Below are 25504 nucleotides of genomic sequence, written 5' to 3' on the forward strand. Positions count from 1 at the left end.
AGTTTAAACAAATCAATTGAATGATTCAGTGACAAGCAAGCGACTGTCTTTATGAATGGGTCATTGAATCATTGACTCACTAGATTCGTTTGAAAATGCATTCATTCTTAAACTAAATACCTTTGCTTAGAGATGCCCAACCTTTTAGCTGTGATTTTGTTTTGAACTATTTTCGTTGATGAAATTGAGGAAAAATCTGATTATACTGTTCCTAAAATGTAAATTTACAATAAACAATTAATCTTTTATTTACATTGTGTCTGTACTCTGTTATATGAGAGAATTCGCGACCTTGCATAACTCTAAACAAACTCCAGCTTTTTGAGCGGTGAGTTGATTTGAAGCCTCTGATTGGCCATTGTGTCTCAAGAAATCAACAGATATGTCTGTGATTGCCTGCAAAAAACACAATCTCTCTCCAGGCTCTCCAGTGCAAACAAATACGCACTGGTGCGTTTGCAAAATCGGTTTGGCCAATATGCTGTTATTTGTTTCAACTGAGGGTGCACCCATAGAACCTGATCGGGTCAGTCCCACTGGTGCTCCTAAATACTTTTTCACTGCGAAAAAAAAATGGTTGCACTGTAGAGCCTTGGGGATGTCACCACAGTGCAGTTAATCCAGCACTGACATTCACCCAGAACCACCCTTTTCAAAATGAGCCCTTTGAATGCATGCTTTCGGTTGGCCCCACTCCAATTAATGAGTCTCGCCAGCGAAGTGTTCATTGCTCTTTTCAGGACCCTCCCCACGGTGTCTTTAAGAGTCATGCCTCCGACCATTCCAAGGAGAACAGTCTGAAACAAAGACATGTACCTCATTAGTTATTTAAGAAATATAGCATGAGTGAGAATGGGGACTGACTTTTAGGAATGATTTGATTAATGCATACATTTCTTTAAATTTCTTTAAATCATCATCAGACATTAAATAATTTCTTTAATGTCTCCTCCAAACATTGTAGCTCCTCAATAGTTGAAAGTGGGAGCCCAAAATGTGTTGGGTCTGGCGTGAAGTCTGGAACTGCTTGACTGCTGGAGATTTTTTGGAGCTGCACCAGGATGAGCAACTGCTGCTCTCTGATAGAATCAAGCTGTATGAGGATCTCCTTGGCAATTGGTGTAAGACAAGAAAAAGCAGGCATAGCAGATTAGTAGCAAAACATTGTACGTAGATATGTCAGATTAAACCGAGAGAGATCACTTTGTAGAATTCCTACCTGTAGGCACAGCCTCCCGAGAAGACCTGTTCTGTCTGTCGTGAACTTGTGGGGTGTTCTAAAATAAAGATGTTTTAATCTCATCACACACATACCAAAGTGAATTTTTATTTCCATGAGCTATAGAATAGCTTTCTTGCCCTTCTTACTTGATATCCAGTTTGGCCTGATGGCTGACTTCTGCCAGCTGCTGCATGGGTTGGGGTGTCAGTAGGAGGTGTAGCCTTCAGGCTGTTGGTAGTGGAGACTGGAGACCACGGTGGTGGATGTTCGCTGAAAGGGGAGAAGCCCTCGGACCTGCTGCCGAGCTGTTTGCATCAGAAGGGGGATCAACTGTGGTATCTGAAAGATGGCCTGGGGACCAAAAACCTTGACCAGCTGGCAGACTCCCTTCACCTAGAGCTGTCACAAAGGTACAATTGGTCGTTATGTTAGTTTCACCAAGATGCTTAATAAAAGATTAATGGAAACCACTGTAACAACTGCAACAGGCCTACAACCAAAATATGGGATGCAGGGGGCTGGTGCAAGTGGAGTGTAAGATTTCTTTTTGGTTGGAGCATGAGGTGCAGCAGTACTCCCCTACTCCTCTTCCTCCTCTTCACTGCTGCTTACTATTCTTTTATAGCCTCTAACATTGATTACATTGGGATGTCAGTTTGTCATTGGAGTGAATAATAAATTATATTTATAAATTATAAAGTTGGTTTTGTCAGTAGTGCATTGTAAGGCCCTCTAGCTTGCGGCCTAATTGTTTGCCCAGTGTATTGTAACTTTTGACACGGCCATAAAAGGAAATTATGGGCCACTCCTACCTATTCTTTCTCTTTGTGTACTCTGGCCTGTTATCCTCATCTTCAGTATTTAGTTCAGATGTAATTGTTGCCTCTAGCAGTTTTGCACAGGCAATCTCATACACGTCTGTCAACACAAATGCAGATTAGGTCTAAATGGAAGGGCTCCTTATGTTACTTGTGCAGTTAGGTTTCAATTGAATAAGTGTGGAACTGTGGAATTTGAGAATGACGCATTAATATACCATGTGAATACATCACACAGAGTCTGAATCGAGTCCAGTCAGCACCTGGCATCACCCCATCTTTAGTTGCCCTACGCAGCTTTGCAAGAGATACAAAAGGGGCCAGAAACTTTCACCTCCTTTCAGACAATTAGAGTGGACAACTTCAACCTCCTTTGAATTGACAATCTCCACGATATGATACATTCTATAAAGAAGAAACGTCATATTACGTAACCTACTTATTCACAAAACTTTCAAAGACTTACAAGTCAAAACACATTGTAGGCACGAAAAGAAGAGAAGAATGCACTATACACACAAGCGAAATTATTTACTAATATTTGTAGAATGGGTTCACCTCTATAATCTGAGAAACTCCAGCTCCTATCTACGAAAAAACACTAACTAATTCCTACTTAGTCTTCAAAGGTGTCCCGGGCTCAGGGCGTCATTAAACGCTGAACTCCATGACGATCAGTTAAACTGAAAGTGCGAAAGCGTACCTACAGAGAGTTAAAAAGGCATAATAATAAACAAAAACAACAAATAGTGTTCCGTTGGAAGGATTGTATACACAGCCCAGCTGGATACACTCTAACTGAGCGGAGTTCTCTCATCACAGGGGTTTAAACAATAAAGGAGAAATAATATATTCGAAAGGTGAGGAATGTTGATAAAGATTAACAAAACAAAAAAAAAATGCTGGAGCACAAATGACTTCTCCCGAGACTGCCATTCACCAGAGGAAGTAACGTGAGATGAATTAGTCCATTCTCTCCACCATCAGTGAAATCAGTCTGCAGGAGTGTACAATCAACCACACCCTCCCTTCAAGCAGGCAAAAAAAGAGAGCGCAGACTCGTAACACAAGTCACAAATTAGGTGAAAAACCTTCCTAACTAAATGGTAATCAGTGGCATAAGTAACGAGCTAGAACAATCTCTAAAAATTACACTTAATCTCTCAACACAACAATTAAGCCTAATCTAAATGCAACAAAGGCATTCCCACGTTTGTCTTTGAAGGGGGAGGACATATTTATGAAGGCCATCATCAACTTTAACGCACCTCAAAGTCTTTGACAACTGTGAGAGAAGAAACACACCCAGGCTAGATGAACTGAGGGGATATGTGTAGAATGGCTCAACAGCATGGAACTGATTACCTTCAAGCAAGATGATATTCTTTATTTCTTTATTTCATTTGCCTGAAACTAGCATCCGTTCTAAAGGCGGAGTCAGTCTGTGGAAAAGTCATGCGATTTCTTTATATACACCCGTCTGTACACATTTATCACAAGCTGAATAGCCTGAATGACTCTTTATGCCTTTAACAAAAGCCCGGGCTGGAGCGTCACACACAACAGAACAGACTCGCAGAAACTCAGACTGAAGTCTACTCAACTCACTCACCAGGTCCCTCAAGTACTCAGTGAGTGATTTGGGTTTGCAATCCCCTCCAAAAACGCCAATCATGAAGGGACATTTACCTATTTCCTTCAATAAACCTAGAATGGGCCACAGCTGCTGGTTATTACTCTTAAACAATGGGAACCCGTCAAAGTTTAACTGTAACTGCAGGCAATGGTTGCTAGGGAGTTTCATCCACACATTTTCAAGAAGGCCTGTTATAGAATTCAATACGCCAAAGTAAAAGAAGGCACCTCCTGCTACAGGTAGAATTTTGTAGTCGGTGACTGTTTTGAGGAGAGTCCTCCCATCTCTTGGCAAATTGGGGTGGTGGAACTTTTGGATAGACAACAAGGCAGTAAGTGCAACCATGGTGATATGAAACTCCAAAGCCCAACTGACTAAATCATCAGCCAGGTCAGGTCTATGCTCAGAAGGGCCCTCTCTATCATCACAGTCACTGTCAAAGTTCCAGTCACACATCAAGTCATTACTGTTGTCACAGTTTATAACAACATCTAAGTCATGTACAGTGTGGTCATCAGTCAGATCATCGTCAACAAGCTTACTGTCGTTCTCAATACCTTGCAGCAAATTAGACACTGATCAGCCATTCTTACCTTAGAGCAATGTTTATTTAAATAGAACAGCAAAAGCAAGATTACCTGAGGAAAAAAGAAAAAAGATTAGCATTGTACAAAACCATCCATAATGTATTATTATACTAAAGCCTTACGATTTCCCTTTTTTAGTCCAAGCCCAACCCAATAACCATTATGACATTACCCCACTACCAGCATAACTGTACACAGTGCATGCAGTAGGGTCCATCAAGACAAGTTACTTTGATAAGAAAGCATTTCACCAGTTCACAAGGTTCTCAACATTATCTAACACCTAACACACAAATCTATAATTGTGACATCCCATACACACAAACACCCGTGTATGGAAATAGAAAAAAATATATGGCAATATATATATATATAAAAAATATATAGTAAGTGAACACACCTAAAACGTTATCCCCTTGGCATTGATAAGTCAGTGAAGTTAATTTCAAACAATATACAAGATCTATGTGGAAGGCTAGTCAGACTTGCTCACTGTTGGCAATTAACTTCAGAGGTGTCTTATAATTTTAATCATAATCCCCAGCAACTGCCAGGGCGCCGCGCAATACTGCTCCTCTATAAGAGTCCTCAGTTCATTTTCATAATAAGAGTCCCGATCTCACTCAGCAACAGACAATGACCCAGCTTTCAGCATGACTTATACCAAAGTCCCACATCATTCCTCTATTACAATTTACATAAGTAAAATAAACATTGTGTTACAGGATCAAAATGTGTATAGTTTCTAGGACAATGTTTGTTGCCATTTTTCTGTGTGGTGTGAATTGGCCTTAATCCAGCTAACATTTTGTTCCAGTTTATTTTCTTCCACAGATCAAAGTCTGTGCTCATAAATATTATTCACGTAAATTACATTCAATAAAATGGCGTCTAGCCTAGTAACTAATTCTTTGCCAAGCTGCAAAGAAGAGCTAACAGCCCAGCTAGTCAATGTTAGCTTTGTTTGCGCCATAAAAGTCGAGCCACTTTCATATTAACGTTACCTAACTTGCAACGTAAAGAATTTGATGTTGTTGTCCTAATTCATAATTCTTAATTGAATTCTGAATTCTTTCTTTTTGTTTCATCTGGAGGGAAACATGTCAAAGGACCATGAACAAAGTTTAAACGGATCGATAATAATCAACATTTAATCAGCAACAGTTCGAAATGTAGAGTTGATATAGGATGTTAAAGGAACTCGATTGAAACTATGCCCGGCGTGAAATGTTGATGCTTGAAATTGAAACTTACCTCAAGTTCACCGTAGTGGCGCAGAATTAAAAAGGGATGTCAAGCGTTGAGTTTTATTTCACCCAAAGTTGTGCACACGTCACTCCAGTGATGAGCTGAGCATGCGTGTTGACGCTTGCTGCAGTAACCGTTGAAATCAGCTTCGTACTGGTAAAAGGGTCTGAGCAGAGCGCCCAGAGTTTAAAACAGCTGTCACTGTCTGGTATATATTTGAAATAGCCAATAAAATGAATTGCAGACTCAATGTTGCTAACAAGACGTTGTACATGCAGGCTACCCATCTCATCCCATTAACCCAAGTAAACATAGGATAGTCTATCTTAAACATTATGTTGGCCGGTAGAAAAATATTTTGGCCGGCATTTTGTTTCTGTTATCCACCATAGACGAGCCAAAAGTTAACAAAGTTGTATGTATAGATGCCTGCCTGCAGGTGGCAAAGTGACTTGGCCTAATTGTGGTTGCTACTACTAAGCCGATGCCGCAACTGCGATCACCATGACTGCTATGCGAGAGATGTCACTGTGCATGCATGTTTAAAATACATACACGTAATGATCTTCATGACAACTAAATATTTTTTCTATGGTTATAAATATTAAAGAATGCTCTGTGTAAAATGACACTATTATTAGTAGTAGTATTACTGCAAAATATTATTAATATTTTGTTTTGGACAAGTCACGACATATGAGTAGCAATACATTATCAGATACGGTCAGGAATGTACATCAACTTTAAAATAATTTTTTATGCTAATTATTGCTACATTAAAACCATCCTTGATTTAACCTAGTCATTTCCAGAAGTGGTCCAGATCATACAGCCAGAGCCGGGTTACCACTTACGGTGAACATGAATCGGCCCAGTGCTTTACAGCCGTAACAAACATGCACGTGCCAGAGCGAGCTGCAGGCCACAATCGGCCCGGTTAACACACACCGATGCCGAGTCTGAGCCGCAGGCGCCGCGGACAAGCCGAGCTCGGGCTGATTATACATGCTATCTGGGTGGATGTGGCTAGAGAAATTGAACTCAGCTTTCAAAAGATGTGATAAACCACAGTTGATTTACGTTTTAACAGGAGGGGGCAATCACTTTTTCACAGAGGGCCATATAGATTTGGATTTTTCCCTTAATAATAAAAACCTTCATTTAAAAACTGCATTTTGTGTTTACTTGTGTTATGCTTGTCTAATATTTCAATTTGTTTGATGATCTGAAACATAAACATGCAAAGTTAGGAAGGGGGCGGACACTTTTTCACACCACTGTGTAGCTTTGCAAGAGTTAAGTTCTGAATAAATGAGACTCAATTCAAAGTACCACTCAGAAAAAGTCACAATTATTAAAAGTGCAGAACAATGGGGATGGGAGTTATGGCACTTTGAAGGGAGCTGGATCTTTGCTCTGATCTTTCTTTCTTTTTTAGGGGATGGGGGTTACTAGGTTGATGGAGGAAAGATCAGATCCAAACATCCTACCAATATAAATTCATTCTGCATGTGTAGACTAGGTTTAGGAGCACTAAATGGCTTGTTTTGCCAGACCTAATGACATTGATCTGCATTGCAAATATTACACAAGATGACGCCATTTCCCTCTGCTTTGTCAGTGTATTTACCACTTTTTACAAATTCCCTGTGTTATGTAAATAAACTGCCTTGCCTTGAATGCAATTCATGCAACACCTACAATAATATTATATAATGTTTTATCTCCGCCCAGCTGATCACACCACTCACACCAGAGTACTCCGGGATAGTAATCAAATGGAGATTGTCGCAGACAGTTTGTGACTAGAGTAGTAATTGGTTACTAGTACACTGGGAGTGGATTGGAGAATGACTCTCATCAAGTATGACTCGGTTCACTTCGTACATACCAAAGAGCTGTTGAAAAGAATCGTATTGCTAATATCACTTCTGATCAAAGAGGATAAACATAACTTAAGCTAGAAGTAAACTGTAGAAGGTGTCTTTACAAGACACTCAAGTTGAGGTTCTCTCTAGTATGGAAAAGGAAAACAGGTCCAAGATCCAAAACTCAGTCCCATAAACATTCACAAGATCAAGAGGGCAAATACCTCACATAACATAAATAAATAAAAAGTAAATTTCAGTCCAGTAGTGTACAGACAACTCACAGCAGTGTACCACCTCTTCAGCAGCAAGTTAGGATGGTGGACAAAGAGATAGCTCAGTCCATAGATGATATCAGATCTCATTCCTGCAACAGTGTGCTCAATAAAAACCTGTGCAATGTTTCAGAAATGATGATAACATTTTAATAATTGAAGGTAATTTAATAAATATGATCACAGTTTTTTACGCAGTGGAACAGAAAATGATACTGCTGAGCAATCTGAGAGCAACATGGCATTGCATGATTTGCATAATAAGCACATTAACATAATGGATGTCATGTTAATTGCAGAAAGACTAAATATTAATCACTGGGCATACTCTCCTTGTTAAGCAGTCTCTGAGTGTCTATGTGTGTGTGTCCATCATACCATCTCAATTTGTATGCATACAACTATGGATGCATGAAATCAGCTGCTGCAGTTGGCACAACACACGTGCAGTATCTAACCTATGGCTTGTTGGCCCATGTTTCCTCTGTTGTGGATGTAGGTGTGTCTGATCACTGCTGTGTCTTTTTTACCATAAATGATTTTATAAAACAAGATATTCAAGATCAAACTGCGAGGAAACGCTATCTTACTTCTTTAGTGACAAATAATTTTACTAATTTGTTTTGTGATATTCCTGCCGATATATTACCTTCCTCCGTTGATTTTATTGTAGATGGTTTTAACGGTAAACTTAGGTTAACCCTTGACTTAGTGGCACCTCTAAAACTGAAAAAGATAAAGACAATCTCCACACCTCCCTGGAGAACTGAGAAAACTAAACAATTAAAAAGAAAATGCAGAATAGCAGAAAGATGATGGAGAAAGAACAAAATAACAGTAGATTACCAAGTTTTTCACGAATAGTTGAAAGCATATAATAAGGCAGTTAGAGACGCAAGACATGCACACTTCTCCAAAGTCATTGCAGACAACCAGAACAACCCTAAAGTCCTCTTCTCAACAGTTGATCGCTTAATTAACCCTGTTTTAACAAAATGTCAAAAAACTCCAAATGTGAAGACTTTGCACTCCACTTCAAAAGTAAAATAGAAACTATTAGGTCAAATATATCACTACATCAGCAGGTACATTTTAATAAAGTGGATCCTATATTTACAACTGGGGAAACACTGCATAGTTTTGACCTGGTTGACTCTGACATGCTTTGTAAAACTGTTACGCTACTGAAACCACCAACTTGCCTGTTAGATCCTATCCCCACTTTTTTAAAAACACATTATGCCTTTTTTAGGTTGTTTTTAAGTTGTTTTTAATCAACTGAACAATTTTATTAACTCCCACAATATTTATGATAAATACCAGTCTGGTTTTCGAACCAATCACAGTACTGAGACAACATTGGTAAAAATTGTTAATGATCTTAGATGGAACATGTATATGAAGAAACCAGCAGTATTAATGCTACTAGATCTAAGTGCAGCTTTTGATACAGTAGATCACTCAATTCTTTTAAACAGACTGCATCTGATTGGCCTCTCAGGTAATGTTCTTAATTGATCATATCTCACTGATAGAGAATTCTTTGTGTGTATTGATGAATCTCTATCCAGAAGACATAAAATTAATTGTGGTGTTCCACTGGTTCAATTTTAGGCCTTACCCTTTTTAATCTGTGCATGTTGCCGCTTGGAGACGTCATCAGGAACCACGGCATCAATTTTCACAGTTATGCTGATGACACACAGTCACCCAGGACCACTATATGCCCTTTTTAACTGTTTTTTAAACATACAGTAATGGATGGCAGAACATTTTCTGCAGCAATCAAGAAAAAACAGAAGTATTGGTCATTGGTTCTGAATCTCAGACGGAGGAACTCAAAACGAAACTGCGAATGCTGGCACTAAATCCCTGTGATAAGGTAAAAAACCTGGGATTTATTTTTGACTCAGATCTCAGTTTTGAGTCACATATTAGAAATATTTCTAAGGCTGCTTTTTATCATCTCAAGCACATTGCTAGAGTACAACCCTTTCTCTCTCAAGCAAATACAGAGACACTTATCCATGCTTTTTTTTTACCTCCAGGACTGATTACTGCAATGCTCTGCTTTCTGGTCTTCCAAAAAATAAAATCTCTAAACTGCAGCCGCTTCAAAACGCTACTGCACGTCTTTTGACTAAGACCAGAAAGAGAACACACATTACCCCTATCCTAAAGTCCCTGCATTGGCTTCCAGTTAATTTTAGAATTGATTTTAAGATCCTTTTACTACTTTATAAGTCACTTCATGGTATTGGTCCAGAATACTTCAGATTTGCTGTTACCTTAAGAACCTTCTAGAACCCTCAGGTCCTCTTGTAGTGGCTTTTTAATTATTCCTAAAGGCTCAACTAAAACTTATGGTGAGGCTTCCTTTCAATGTTATGGCCCGCGTTTGTGGAACACCCTTCCTATTGAGCTGAGAGTAGCAGGAAATCTGGAAATGTATAAAGGCTGATTAAAGACATACCTATTTAACCAAGCTTTTAACTGAGCTGTATTTATTTGATTTAGTTTAAACATTATTTATTTATTATACTTTTGCTATTGATGGGCTGCTTTTATAGTGCTTTTTGTTCTGGGGTCCTGGGGTTTTAGTGTTTTGGGGGTGGCGGTGATGGTTTTTAACTATTGTTTTGAAATGTCTCTTTAGTGTGAAGCACTTCGTATTTGTATGAAAAGTGCTATATAAATAAAGATTGATTGATTGATTGATTGATTGATCTGCACACACAGCTGCAAACTGTGCTAAATACTATGGTCACATCCAGTGCCTGGTTGCAAAAAATCAAGATGGCGACTGCCAACCCGCCAAATGCGATGTTTCAAAACGATAGTCCACAATGGGTGAAGTTACCGTGACTACGTCCACTTCTTTTATACTGTCTATGGCTGAAACTCACTATAAAGCTCCATAAAGCCAAGGGGAGCAGCAAATTCATGTGATAATTCTCTGTAGTCCATTCAATTCATCACTACCAGTGACCCCTTTCACATTGTCATATTGTTTTCACTTGATACAATTTATTAGATACATTAATTACTAATTATTAAAAAAATGATTTTAACAAAAGCCTAACTGAAGATTTACTCTGGAGCTCTGTGCAAATGGGACAAACAGCCTGTTGTAACATTGCTGGAGATAAGTGGGTGCATGGCTGAGATATAAAAGGTTAGAAACACTGAACAATGAAAAAAAGTATCATGATTTATAAACCAATTTTGCTGAAAATAAGGCTAGTTTGTGTTTTAAAACATTTTGATTTCTTTCTTGCTCTCACAAAATGCCAGGAATCGGAACCAGGAATCTAAAAGAATGGGATTGTAATGTGATTGATAAGCAGAATCTGAATTGGAAATCTAAACAATACCGAACCAAATTCTGCACATACATTGGTGTTTGTTCATTACCTCTACTTCCTGTGGTGTTTTTCACAGTACTATATCTTAAATGGTGCATATTTGGGATATTACTATTTATTTCCTTTTTGTTTCACCTATCTACTTATATCTACTTCTGCCTCCCTTTTCTCTCATCTTCCCCTCTTCCCACAGCCCTGCTTTATTTCCCGTTCTTGCAAAGTCTGGTATACAGTATGTAAGTCAGCAATGCTAATGACTGAAGGAAATGTAAGTATAGCATTACTCACTGTAAAGTGTTGACTCCCAGGGTGTATAAGAGAAAGCAAGAAAGAAAAGTGGGGAGGAAAAAAAGGGGGTGAGATAAATAAAGATAAGAGAAAAACCAGGGAGCGAGAAATCAGCATGTAGGCACTAAAAAAGCAGGAAAAGAGAAAAGACAAATAATAAAATAAAGAAATCAGAAAGCATGAAAGCAAGCAGAGCAAGACAGAACAGAGATATTGAGGAAAGTGTGAGCCTCCTTTTCCTCCTTTCAGGTTGTGCAGTAAATCAGTCACTCAGCGGGAGGCCACCGCCACTGGAACCTATTACTGATAGAGTTATCTGAAGAGAAGATGAAGAGATGAACAGTAAGAAAGATGGAGACAGAGAGAGAGAGACAAAAGGGGGCGCTGAGGACTAATAAACTGGCAAAGGAGGGAAGAAGAACAACCTGTGTGTCTATTTTAGCCTCTTCTCAGCAGCCAATTTGAGCTGATAGAAAGCATGTACTAGGCCAACGGCGGGATTAAAGAAGAAGATACCACTCAAAATGTGGAGAAGATGAAAAGTATACATCCTTAAGGCATAAGGCACATATAATGTATAAAGTTAGACTGACTGAAAGCACTGAGAAGGGGAAGAATTTATTTTACTACTGAATGGACAGGATTGGCAAAAAGCAATCCTGAGAAAAAGGCTGTGCTGGGACACAAGCCAAACTGCAAGATTGTACCGCCAAGTACATTAACATCAATTAATCATTATCACATTAACTTACTGACATATTAGCGTAATTACCAAAAACAAAGGAGACCATGATGGAAAATATTGGCAGCCTTATAACAGCATCTAACACTGCCCTACAGAGATGGATTAATTGAGAATCAGTTGAAATGCTTTATGGTACAAAAACAGAAGTGGACATTGTTCCTTCAGTGTATTGAAGATGTATAGGAGGAAGAGGTGAGGGACAGCTGCAAAAATCTTCAATTAGTTCAGTCCCAGAGTGACCCGGACAATTTTTTCTTTATTACATTTCTTATTGTTCTTCTAGTTAACACATTTGTCATTTAATTACTGCATACTTCTTGAGGCAGGGCTTTTGTGATTATTCCTCTTTTCAGTGTCATGCCACAATCATAATCTTTTTATTCCTAATTACCCGTCGTACAGATTACAAGTCAACCTTTATAAACATGACCTTTCAACACTTCTTAACACACACACACAGACACACATACACTGAACTGTACAGTGTGTATTCTCTTTAAACTGTGGATGCATCATTTTTACCAATAACCAAGGTAGCGGACTATTATGTTTGTGCAGCGTTTTACTAATTAAGTATGACAGACTTGTCAGAACTCCTTGTGTTTCTTGCATCATCAAACGTCTTTGAGGCAATGTTGGCAAGTTAACTTGGCCAGTATGTTGTTGGTGTTACCAACAGGAATGGTGGTCAAAACAATCATATCAAAGTTGGAATAAACAGGACTTGTGCTTTGAAGTTTTTTTGCAAAGTACTGATGTAATGTAAAACTAAACTCATTCTGCTCCCTAGAGGTAGCTGGGGAAATATGCAAGACATTGACAAATACAAGATTTCCCTTTTTGGAAGGTTTTACGTTTGGTTGAACAAAATTTCAGCTAAAATTAAATTGATTACTGATACAACATCACATCCTGTGTAGTGAAAGACCTATTTTTACACGTGCATGTTTGTGTGCTCATAAAAACTAATTCTACACAACTTGTATGCCATTAGTCAGCAAATGTGTATGCATGAAAAATGTGTATTTATATGTGTGTTTGTGTGTACTGTGTGTTTCATATTTGTGTACTGTTTTGTACTGTGTGAACTCATTGTGTAGAACGTAGATGCCATTAGCCAGGAAACAGCTCCCACAAGACCCTTTTTAATCAACTGGCCCAATCATTGTTGTGGAAATAATTATAAAGGAGAGAGTGAATCCTGTGTGTGTGTGTGTGTGTGTGTGTGTGTGTGTGTGTGTGTGTGTGTGTGTCTGTGTCTGTGTATGAGCAAGAGAGAGAGAGAGAGAAAGGCAACAACAAAATAAGCAGAGATGAGAGATGGAAGGAAGAAGAAAAAGGCAGATAATTATTCAGCTTTTCTCAACAGACGCTGCCTATGGAGCTAATATGTCATGTGGATGGAGAACCCCCCCCCCCCCACACACACACACACACACACACAATGAATGTGCGCATAATTAATCCTTTTTGTTTGTTTGTGTGGAAGAACAGGGATATGGTATATGTTCTTGAGTATATGCTCATGCATTCAAGTGTGTCAGGTACATGTGTCTATGCATATTTTTTCTCTGCATGTATGTGTGTGTTGGTGTGTGGATGTTTGAGTCACTGTGCGAGCTACTGTCATGTGCTCCAGCAAAGCACCGTAGCTATTTCACTGAGGAATGACGTCAATAACTTAAAAGTGGGCCACAACACAGCTGTGTCCGTGTGTTTGTGTGTGTGTGTGTGCACAATTTGTGCATGTTTGCATGTGTATATACAGTATAAGAAGGTTACTCGGAAGGTCATTTACTGTTTTACTGTGTACAAAAGGTTCAGTGCATCTGTTGTGTTTCAGTATGAATTTGAGATGATAGAAAGGCACAGTGGTTTGGGTTATATAGCTAAATTTGAGTTTGTCTACACATGTCACTAAATAAACAAATGCTTAATTATTTCAGTTACATTTTGACACAAAACCTTCCTGTCTTGCATAATACTAAGGGACTGAAACTCTAAACTTATTATTTGAGTTGAGACTTTTTCAATGACTACATCACTGAAAGTATTGTATATATAGCCCATATATCTAATACTTTCAGTGATGTAGTACTTTCCAATACTTACTTTGTGTGGGGGTGTTTATGTGTCTGGGTATGTGTTTGTGTGTTCACAGCAATAACTATAACACACATCAACCTTCTACCGTAGCAGCAGATAGACTTTGCGTCAGGAAAATGATGCCCTAAGGCTAAAACTGTCACAGTCACCTTCAGCCATGCAAACTGGCATTTTTTTCCCCTCCATTGTCGGATCACACACATAAACACACACGCACACCAAAAATACTTTCCTGTTTGTACATTACTGTGAGCTTTGACCACTTCTGAATGTTATCACCTTTTCAACAGCTGAACAGTTGTTTTATTTCATGATTTATTGGGGCGTGTGTAGCTCCAGGTACTGCTGGTCCCCATGTGTGACTTCAGGCTTTTGCAGATTATTATTCATTGTGTCACAGTTGCTCTAAATGGCATCATGTGCATTTCATATGAGAACTCAAAAAGGAACATTCCATCTTAAAAGAGCTATTGTTGATGTATGTCACATTTCTAGGCACTTTTGGGTATTTAACTTAATTTTGGAGGACAGAACTGACAGTTGAAACTTCAGTCACCAACTGAAACGAGCAGGAGTTGATCACTATTATTGTGATTACTTGTTTCACAGATCCTCCTCTAAGCTATTATCTATAAGTATATATTTATAGGTACATAATGGTATCTTCTGCACTCCCACGTCCTCAGCTGTCTCATCCAAGACAATGCTACTTTGAAGCCTGAAGTCTGTACTTCCTTACTAAATATTAGCAGCGCCTCTAAATTTGATGTCAATACCAGCAGCCTAAGTATTTAAATGGTGTGGTGACCTTGTCTTTTCTCCTGGTGTCATTGTATTGACACACTTGGTGTGGTTTATAAAGAAATGTTTTTTATACATTTGCCCCCACAAGAACACTTTGTCTGTATTGCTCTTTAAACTGTACAGACTTGCATTACTCTAACTTTCTATGTTTATTGTGACTGTTATGCACCAAAATACCATAACAAATTTTTTGTACGCATGTGAAAACATACTAGGCAACAAACGTGATTCTGATTCTGATATTTAGGCTAGAAGAGATGCACATTTTGGGACATGTTTTTGTTTTGGATTGACAGGTATTTCACCTCAGAAAACCCAAATCAAAGTTTGACAATGACCCTTTGAGAACCTCTGGCTGACATCAGAGTTTCTATATGATATCATTTTAAACGGCTACTCTAATTCTTTCCTTTGTTGCTCTGTTTGATTTCTCTTTTTCTTTTCTCAATCAAACTGTTTTTTCTCTGTCAAAGCTCACAGGCCTTTAAACATGGCTTCTACATAACACAGGATACAGAGCAGGGGGATGAGAGGACGAGTTTCGCCACCCTCAGAGCATGTTTCCAACACTTCACTGACCCCCAAGAAAATCATCTTTTTTGTTCCTTGTTAAACTATCAACACCTACCTTGCTCCCCTACATCTCTTTCTTTTTTTGCACGTACAAGCAGTCTCTCCTTTTTTATGCTTCCTTTGCACTCACTCAAATAATTTTTTCACCTTGTTAGAGCAGCTTTTTTTTTCAGGAACAGCCAGATGGGAAAATGAGGGAAAAGTGAGACAGGACCTGGATATGTTAAAGCACATAAGCTGCATTTATAAAATAATCATTTGCCAACAACCAGCCAGGTGTGAAGAAGCCACAGTGCATCACAAACACTTATCTTCCCTCTGCCATAAAAGCATACATGCAACAAACTGAGAATACTGTCGAGCTATGCTCCTTTGTCCTATATGCTTTCTCTTTTTCCCCCCACATAAAATGACCTTTGTCTCTCACCCCTGAGATGTACTCCATGTGATATTGATGCATTTGAGGTGAACTGAGCCATATGCACAAGCACAACCAAGCACAACCTGCATTTTCCATTTCCTTCCCTTTTTGTTCTCTCCCTCTCTGTACCTTTCATTCTCTTCTTTCTCTCAAGTTTGAATCCTGAATATGCAGGCAAATAAACAGTCAGACATTCAGAATGCTGCCTTTGTGATAACCTGCAGGCACATTTCTCTGTATAAACAATATTGCAGAGTTTTGGTTTCTGTATACTATATTATCAACATCCTGCAAAAAGGCATGTGTCCGGAAACTCAGTTTTTTGAGGGACTGAGTAGAAGTTGGTCGAGTTTTACATAAAGATTTGTGCCTGCTATGAGACAGTGCGTCTCCGTGACTCACAATTTCAGTCAGTCAGTTGAAAATATTTTGTTTCAGTTGTATTTTAGATGCAGCATACCCTCTATGGGCTGCCAGGAGTGAATGTAAACCTTCAGACTAGGTCCCAATTCTATAGTGTATAATAAAAATACTTTAATGAAGATGACAATGGACTACTGTATCAGTTCATACACAGCGAATTACACATTTTCCACATTTTGTGTCAGGCGGCATTCATTTCCTTTCAAGATGTATTTGCTGTTGCAAATGAGTAGTATTGTAGGAGTACTTTATTTATTTTGTTGTGGTTGCCATCGCCCACCATAGACACTTTTTCATTTTCTATTAGCTGTCACTAGTACATACATTTAGTTTGATTTTACCTTAACAATGAAAGCCTCATTGAGATTAAAACTATATTTTCCAACATAAAACAGTACGAAGGTATTGTGTCAATTTTGTCCGTTTTTGATGTTTGTTCCATTTTGGGACAATAGTGAAGGCATTTTTTAAAGCCACATTCCATGATCCACCAACAAAAAAGTAGGGTTGGAAGTATTCCAAGTGTTTCCAATCTATACAGTAACTCAAATTCTTGAACTTCAATTCATAAGTATACCTTATTTTATAATTTTCATAGTGTGAACGCACTCAAGACTCATGTTCACAATTAGTATTGTCTACTGGGACACAGCTTTGGTTGTATTTGACATTACCGAGAGCCATTAAATGTTTAAAAAACTCGCTGCTATAATGTCAGAAACAAACACAGAATTTTCTGCTGGCCACTGATAGCATGTAAGTCAATTTAAAACCCATTCATGTCGGCAGCTTGCTCATATTTAACGGAGGCGGGACAGCTGAGTGGTGAGAGCGACTGCTCTGTAAACAAAAGGTCACCAGCTTGTGCGCATTAACAGTCATGTATCCTGCCTCTGATTAAAAGGGCAAGAATCACTACAAGGTGCAATGTCAGCCAAATTTGTACAGTATTGAATTATGTAAATTAAAATTACCTGTCACTACAAGAGCAGTAGAAGGAAATATTTACTCTATTAAGGCCTGTTTATGGTGGTGAAATTATAAAAGGTGCGGGACACTGTAAGTCACTGAAACACAAATGGTACCAACATATAATCAGTAATGTCACAGTGATTTTACATACTGTATACCATGTTTTATATGGAGAAAAAACAGGCACACAAAGGGAGTTTCACCTGTTATTGATGTGAGTAAAAATAAATCATGTTGACGAGGCTTTTTGTCTGTACAGGTGATACAGCTTGAAGGAGGGAGTACACACACACGCACACACACACACACACACACACACACACCTGTGTCCTGCTCTCAGTCCCAGCACCTCACTGTCTCTTGTGTCATCCCTCTCCCTCTATCTTACATGATGAAGTACATTGAACCACAGACCTAATGTGTTTCTTTTTATTTCCTTCTGCTTGTCTTTCCTCTCTCCATTTTTCACCTGCTAACTCCTTTCTGTCTTACCAACTCAAAGCCAGCCATGGTTGTTACTGTACATGTGTAGCAATGGCCCAACTGAACTTAAAGACATTGTACAAAGCAACATTTCTAACAGGTGCATATCATCTGATTCAGTTTTAGTCCCATGAACAACCCACCCATTTGTCTTTAGGCTTTGGCAATACATTTCCATTTTCACTAAAATGCCTTTTATTAAAAGATATTTAGATCTTTGGGAGATGGGGGACAACATGCAACAAAGCAGGACTCAAACTCGGGCTGCTACAATATGCCTTTTTACATGGGGCACGCACTCTAAGTGACCAACCCTGCCCTGTAAAATAGTTTTTAAAAACTTTGTATTGAACAGTCGTTATCGTGGCCACGAGTGACTATTACAGGATAATGGTAAATACTGAAATGTAGCACATAGTAGCACAACAACACAGGAGTCATAAACACTGCAAATAAATTAAACCATTAATATCACTTAACGCTAATATCTATCAAGAGTTTGCTAACATTAGCCAAAAGAACAGGCCATACGAGACTAGTAGCTTATGGCTGGACCAGCAAACAATGCGGAAGTAGTGAATTGAGCACGAGTTTGTTTTACTGCCTGTGAATTCAACTTTACATTTTTAAGGAGATAAATATTTCTTTCAAAAGTTTGGACTGTCAACTGACAATTGTAGTTTGCCAGTTCAAGTTTATAGCAAGGGAAAGATGTGGCTAAACTAAGATTATAAGCCAAATCTAGTCCATGTTCAGTCTAAGTCCATGTTGTCCATTTTCAAACAACATAAACAGTTTATCAAATTATATTTTGGTGTTGTACAGGTGTTCACAATTGAAGCTGAATCCCATGTCTAATTAAGCACCTCGCTAACAAGCTTGAGTAACTTAACACCCTCTAAAAAACTTGGTTTTGATCCCCAGTATTTTCACTTCTAACTTTGCTGCAGTGAAGTAGGAGTGATCTTGTGTGTCGTTTACACAGTGAAACATTGCTTTTCAGCAGTGTGTTAAGTTACTCTTTTGCTGTGATGTTTTGGAAAACAAACTGAACAATGAGATCCTGACTTTAAGAACTTAAGACCATGTTTTCCACATTTCCATCAAAGGTGGAATGATTTTGTCTTGCAAATCCTTTTGCTTCCTCCACTACCAGCTAATCCAGAGTTCAGTTTGTGCTTGGAGTAAAAACACACGTTTTTATGTTTTGTTTCAATAATACACTTGCCTCAAATTATTGTTGGTTTATAATTGAGGCTTAGGTTGGTTTAAAAAAGGAGGGGAAGTCAAATCTTATTGCCAAATAGGAAAATACCAAGAAAAAAAGGTCTGAAAAGATGGAAAACTTTTGTTAAATGTTGTTTACAGGCCCGTGGCTTGTGTAAAACATGGCTTCTCTCCTCTGTGGCTAGTATTGACTGCTGTGTCCGTGTGTCTTTGAAAGTCTCCCGCTCCACAGGCTAAATCATGCCATACTTTACCTCCAACTGCCTTGTGAGCTTCTTCTGTCCATTAATCCATCCATCCATCTTTTCCCAGCTGTATTCCCTGTGTGACCTTGCCACAGTGCACAACTCCGCAGCTTTGTACTGACCTCTGCTTCACAAACACACACATTCACAAACACACACACACAGATGTCTTATATTCATACACACACTGAACCGTACCAATCTCACACATGCATACACACCAAATGACACATATGTACACAGTGACACACAATCACACACTTTTATATGTACTGTACTGTCTCTACCACACACACACACACACACACACACACACACACACACACACACACACAGACCCACAGGAATACAGAGTGTTCCTGTGTGGTCTTTCACACTGTTGAGCTCTTTTCAAGTGAACGGGAGATACAACGAGGGTTTTTTTATCTTTTCCTCGTCCAGTAACAAAGCAGTAGTTTATTGTAGGTCAAGACTGGCTATCCTGCGCTACTGTTCAAAATCGGCATGGGCTATATATATAAAAAGGATAATGATTCATGCACTATAAAATATCAAGTTAAATGCCCCTTTTGTTTGAGGTTGTGAAGATATGCTTGAGTCTTTTAAAAATTGTTCTGAAACAAAAATGTCCTAAACTAAATAAAGCCATCGACACTGAAGCTACACTGGGACACTAAAGGTTCACAACAAAACTATAACATAGGTTGGCCCAAACAAAACTACCTGATCTACAATTACAAAAGGACCACAAATCCAACAGTGAGCTCCCACACAACAAGAGATACCACCAGCCTTAGACAAGTTGCTTTTAATAACCGCAAAATTATATAAACTTAAGTGGAGGAAAACACTGCATTGTACTTTTTGCAGACATTTACACATGTCATAGCAGAAAAAGCACAGGTGTAAATAGAGGCATTTCAAATGAATCCACAAAGTTTACGCCTGTTTCACTGCCCTTGAACTGGGCATAATGTGTTATGGGTTCCTGGAACAGTGAGCCCTTGTCAATGTTATTGGTTCCATTTGTATTTCCTGCTAATAAAAATCAAAATGTCTGACATGATAAGGTTTATTCCTCTGTCCTCTCCACATATGCACTACCGACCCCTCCACATCCCTTAACCTTGACCGTTATATGGTCAGGAAATGAAGAAAAACTATTAAAAACACAATAAATGAGTAAAGAGTAATCAGCACTCTGCAGCTGTTAAATCTATCACAGCCTTTAAAAGTCAGCATTTTAGACTCTCATGCTTCTGAATGTAACACATGCTGAGGTGGTTGCCCAACAGAAAGACTAAAGGGTAAGTCTCTCATGTGTTTAGGGGGTCTGCAGGGCTGCAGTACCAAGAGTTCAATAGACCTGATAATATTCACCTTTGAGCCCTCTCTCCACAGTCTGATGAATGGATAAAGACATGGATAGCGTCAAACTGCACAAAACAGGACACAAAAGTTACACTTTGTGTGTGTGAATTTATAAAAGTAATTCTTTGAAGCGGCTTGATTGTACTTTTGTGGTATGCATATAGAGTATTATACTGTTTACATGCATGTGTGTGAGCATGTTTATGTTAAATACAGAATCATTTTGTCCATTACATAGAGATCTGACTTTAAAATAAACTGAATCTATGCTTTGAGCTTTGAGTTTTTGAATCAACATTTTGTAATAATTTTTTTGTATAATCAGTTTTAGATTTTATCACTGCCCCGTCATAGGAAGGATGAACTTGTAAGCGATTCTTGTGTTTTAGATGTCAAACCATTTGCTTTTGACATAGTTTACACTTTAAATTTCACTAAATAACAAATGCAGTATCTTTAAATGTCACAGCCACACATGCTGAGAGGCTGTAGCTGTTCTGTCTCTTTTGTTCACAACATTAAAATCCAAGTGAATGTGCTTCTGGTTAACAATAAATCTAATAATGAGGCAAAATGTATGAAACCTTACAACAGAGTGGTAACCCAGCTTCAATCACCAATCATCTTACCTGGGGCGATGCCTTTCAACTTCCTCAGAGGGGAATTCTTACATAATCCTCCTTCCAGCAGGATCCAGCAGTCCTCATTATGGTCACAGTGAACAAGAGGAAAGAAAGAAAGAAAGAAAGAAAGAAAGAAAAAAGAAAGAAGAACCAAATCATTTGTTGATCAGCAGTCATGCATTTTTGCAGAATGATAGCTTTAGTTTAGCCTTCATGCTCTATTGATCTTCTTTACTTTAACATTGTGGTAGTACCTCATGTTGTTGTTTTTGTTGAGGTGATGTAAGAGAAGACTACTAATTTGGAAATGAAAATAATCTTGGCTTGTGAGTTTAAGTGAGCTTTTCAGACCATTGTAGCCCACTCCTCATCTCTGCATGAGGCCAGCAGATGGAAGCTACAAAGCCACTACTAACATAACGCGCCCATCATTAAGTTGCATTGTGGGTAAAATGTAGGCACCAGGTTTTGGCAAGGACGAAGAATATATGGAATAAAAAAAGACAATGTCTCTGCTTCTGTTGCATTGCTTTGACTTTTTTTATCTGTTCATTGTAAGCATGACAACCTAATAGCCTGCAATTCTAAGTATGTGAAGTACTCTTTTGACATCTCATTGCTTTTAGTATCTAATAACACTGTATAAGCCTCTTTAGCTGCTATATTCTAACTCTGTTGCCTGTTCTGGATCTACCACCCTTTTTATGAGCATGCTCTGAACCCATCTGTGTGAGCAGCTGGTGTTCTTGCAGGACGACACTGCCCCCTGAGCAGCTCGGAGCTCCTCAGTATCACTTTTTTCAAGATGTTTTTCACATGTTCAGCCCACCCACTGTGGTAGAGTGTCCTTGAGTTTGAAAAAGGCACTTTTTAAACTTGTTTAAACTATGTATCTATCTATCTATCTATCTATCTATCTATCTATCTATCTATCTATCTATCTATCTAGCGATCTAGCTGTCAGTCTGTGTGCATCTGTGTGGAGTGTAGAAAGTATATATTTTTTATGCATCTCTTGCTGCCATTTGCAGCACCAAGTATATTAAATATCTTTTCCATTTTGTGATTGTAACACATGTCCATTTTGACAACAAAAAGCACAGAGTATTTGCAGTTGTTTAATCAACACAAATCATTTGTGAGCATGTATTCACATAGCTTTAAAGATATGAGGCTTTCATCTTGCAGCAACAAAGTCTTTTTCCAGGGCTTTCAATTATTACCAGCATGAGGCAGCATTCTCTTCCCTAACAAGATCTGCAGGAGGTTGTGTGCACAACCCAAAAACAGCCAAATAGAAGGCTGGCACTAGTGTCAGCTAGTAAAAATGTTGGTATTGTTGCCATAGGTTGAAATGAAATGACCCCTTATCAAACACACAGGTGGTCACTGCTTGTCATGAATTCATTTTTTTGGTAATAAGTTAGCCTCTCTGTTAAACCATATTTTTGAATTATTTGTTTAAAACAAGCAGACATCCAGTCCACTGTTCATTATGTTCTGTACATGAAACCATCTTAAAGCTGTATTTATCAAACTTTTGGCTAAAAAACACTCACTCAAAGACCTGACATATCATTGCCTGATGAAGTGCAACAATCACACTGAATGTGTATTCGGTAGTGGTTTGTAGTGCTTTGCAAAAATAACTGGATGAGACTAGACTCAGAAAAAAGAATGTCTTTCGCTGATATTGATCATTCAAGTTATGAAGGATGGAAGTCCAAATTCCAAGTGGTGAGATTGATTTTATACAGTATCTAAACAGACTTGACATTCAGATTCAAACTTCTCCCCTTCTGTTGACACCAGTGCATCCATGTCAACATTTGGATTTGAAAATAAGAGACTTTTTCAAGCACATGGCCCCGGGCCATCTTACCACTCCTTCCACTGTCTACATACCGCTTATATTTAGACAAGGTTACACACAGTGAATCCTAAAATCACCACTATCGCCACCTTTCAGGTGCACCTATGCTTGGCAGATTTGTCATGCTGGCTCACATCACTTTTCCCTCTCTGTGATACACTAAAATCTGTGAAGCATATTTTACAATAAGCATGACTTTGACCGATGTTGCTCTTTATTAAGTACAGAAAATTTTTATTGTTTGTTTTTGTTTGTATTTGTTGTTCTATTGCAGGTTTCGTTGCTTTCTGCAATTGGTGTTTCCCTCTGCTATTCCCTGTTCCATCCCCCTTCTCTTGCAGGTCTTGTCCTTTCTCTGTGCTGTCTGTTTGTGCCCCCCCCCCCCCCATCCCCGTGTCTGCCCCCCTGTCCGGCCCGGTGACAAATCAATACATAATTAAATAAATAATAAAACAGACAAAGGAGTATATTAATACTCTCTTGTTAAAGTAAAATCTGTCTGGCACAATATGGTATCCAGGTCATCATACTCTATACCAGGTTGCTGGGCAGGACAGGTTTGAGAAAAAAAGAATATAAAAAAAACATAATTACAGAAAAGCCTCCTCCCATTTGGTGAGATACTTGCACAAAATATTGACCTTTTTGGCAGGTATACCATCCCTCTCATATTCATCCATCCTTGAATCCTCTTCTTCTTCTGGTTTATTGGTGGGTGCCATTAGAGTGAATGACTTTCCATCAATAGATGTTACAGCTAATGTTCCACATAGATGTCTCTGAAGGTTCTCAGTCATCCAGGTCATAGATATCGAAGGAAGGTTAAAATCAAGGGCAACTGGTGTTGGTTGAAGATACAAGAAGACGTTTCGTCCCTCAATCATGAGTCTTCATCAGTTCTGACCAACTGGTAGGGAAACTCAGCTATTTAACCTCCGTGGAGTTGTTTGCCAATATGATCGATACACTATGGTCTACTTACTACTATACACCTGCTTTACCGGAGGGGAAACATATCGTAGCAACGTAGCAAACATATCAAATATGTCCATATGTAAATACGCGGGTTATTTAATTATTTATTTTTTAGAAAGGTTAAAAATATGTGACATTTACTGGAAAACAGGGAGGGCAACGGGAAAGAATGGCAGTCGTTGCAAAAAGAGTTTTGGTTCCTTTAGAAATAACAGTAAAATTAGCCTACTTCTCCCCTGGTTTAGTAACACTTTCCCTAATGAGTTTAGTCTCATATTTTAGCTTCAAGTCTTCGTCAATACAGCATGATGATCATTTAGTAAATTATAGTCCTATTTACGGAAAAATAGACGACATAGAAGTGTATGCATTAGGATGGGACTACCTTGTGATTGACAAGTCACTATCACGGCAACCTGTCAATCAGGCTAGAGTAACTCAAATCCATTGCACTGTGTAATTTTAACCAGCGGCGTTGAAAACAGTTGTTAACTTTTTTCCGGTAAATTCAAATTTGCATCCATGTTAACGTGAATTACAGATGCACCTTGCTAACCAAGCTTGCTAGCGCCTGCATCTCGTCCAAATATCGTCACGTCTGGTTCTTGGTTCCAAAAACTCAATGGTGGCAGCCAAACTGCCAAACTTGTTTGGGATTAATATCCTGCCTTGATTCAAAACTAAGTGTTTGAAAACTCAAAATCTTACAAAAAGTTTTGCAAGATCAAATGCTAAGATTTGCAAGCTTGCAAAATTTAAAAAAATTATGTTGTTTTTGAGTTTTCCAGGTTTGAAACCTTGTAAATGGTGATCTGAAAACTGGTGTGTAAATGTGTGAAAAAAAGTTTTGAAACTTCCGCCCTGAAGGGTGAAACTTTATTACATTACATTACATTTGCACTCCTATTGCTGACTATTTTTTCAGAGCTGAGTTTACAACACCCACTTTGCAGAGATACGCCTACACAGTTGCAAGCTTGCAACTCACGTGATTTGTGGCAGCGTTGTCACGCAGCTCTGCTCTGAAACTCTGAAACTCAGACTGAGCGAAAATGACTCCACTACCACACATAAAATGAAATTGAACCTCAATTTTCAGAGTTTCAAAACTTTTTTTCATACATTTACACACCAGTTTTCAGATCACCATTTACAAGGTTTCAAACCTGGAAAACAAACTAATGCACCATAAGATTTGGCCTTTCGAACCTCAATTTTCAGAGTTTTTTCACACATTTGCACACCAATTTTCAGATCACCATTTACAATGTTTCAAACCTGGAGAACACTGACAAATTTGAAACTCTTATTTTTTTACATTTTGCAAGCTTGCAAATCTTAGTTTTCGATCTTGCA

This window comes from Micropterus salmoides, unplaced genomic scaffold, assembly GCF_014851395.1.
Source record: "Micropterus salmoides isolate LMB-PRFRI ecotype aquatic unplaced genomic scaffold, ASM1485139v1 Ms_hic_scaffold_2, whole genome shotgun sequence".
Taxonomy (NCBI): domain Eukaryota; kingdom Metazoa; phylum Chordata; class Actinopteri; order Centrarchiformes; family Centrarchidae; genus Micropterus; species Micropterus salmoides.